Raw genomic sequence first — 1,110 nt, 5'->3', positions numbered from 1 at the left:
CATCTGAATGATTTTCATGCCATTTGTCAAACATTCAAATATGAGAATTTTTCAGATGATGATGTTAAACTTAGACTATTCCCATTTTCTTTAAAAGATAGAGCTCGTTCATGGTTAAATACTTTACCTGCTAATAGCATTTCATCATGGGAACAAATGGTAACTAAATTTTTGAATAAATATTTCCCAGTGCATAAAACCAATGCTATTCGCAGGGAAATCTCGGAGTTTACCCAGAGAGAGGACGAGCAATTTTTCGAAACATGGGAGCGATTCAATGGGCTACTCTTGAAGTGTCCACATCATGGGTACGAGAAATGGCACCAATGCCAATACTTTTTGGAGGGATTATTGCCAAATGTGCAAGAATGGCTAATGGCGACAAGTGGAGGAGAGCTAATGTCAAAAAGTGCATCAGAGATTTGGGAATTCTTCCAGCGACAAGCGGATAATTCCCAACAACGGAGTCGATCACTCAGGAATACTAGACGAATTAAGGGAGTAAATGAGGTTCAAATTGGCGAGTCAACTTCGGGAATTAAAGAAGTTAAGGAGATGGTTGAAGGTCTTGCTCGACAAATAGCATCGTTATCGACTGCTAAATCAACAGAACCACATGACCAGGACTCATACTCAGATCAAGCCAATGCCATAGGTGTAATGAGAAAGCCATCAAATTACAACCCATACTCCAACACATATAACCCTGGATGGAGAGACCACCCCAATTTTTCAAGGTCTCAAGGATTCCAACAGAATGGACCAGCAGCTCCAGCTCCACCAATGCAACAAATTCCTCAAGTTCCTCAAGCCTCTCAGCCCCCATTCAGACCATACAATCAGAACTAGAACTACTCTCAACCCAGACCATGGGAGGATGCATTCCAAAATTTCAAGAATATTACTCACTCCACGATTGAGCAACAGAATCGCACCATTGATGGACTACGAAATGAGTTGAGAGCAGGCTTCAATTCACAAGCCCAATCAGTTTCAAGCCTCGAGAAGATGGTGGGACAACTTGCTTCTTCAGTTCAGACCTTGGCAATGACCGTTGAGAAAGGTAAGTTTCCAAGTCAACCAGTGCCTAATCCTAAAGGAGTACATGAA

General features: G+C 41.8%; 1 non-coding gene across 1 annotated transcript; it reads right to left on the bottom strand.

The window, feature by feature from the left end:
- Nucleotides 1-207: 207 nt before the first annotated feature.
- LOC127902010 (small nucleolar RNA R71) lies at nucleotides 208-311 on the bottom strand. The gene has a single exon (XR_008054415.1). It is a non-coding gene; the product is annotated as a small nucleolar RNA R71 (small nucleolar RNA).
- Nucleotides 312-1,110: the final 799 nt, after the last annotated feature.

The sequence above is a fragment of the Citrus sinensis genome, chromosome 4, assembly GCF_022201045.2.
Source record: "Citrus sinensis cultivar Valencia sweet orange chromosome 4, DVS_A1.0, whole genome shotgun sequence".
Lineage (NCBI taxonomy): Eukaryota > Viridiplantae > Streptophyta > Magnoliopsida > Sapindales > Rutaceae > Citrus > Citrus sinensis.
The sequence above is the reverse complement of the archived record's forward strand: the minus strand, read 5'-3'. Positions and strand labels throughout refer to the sequence as shown.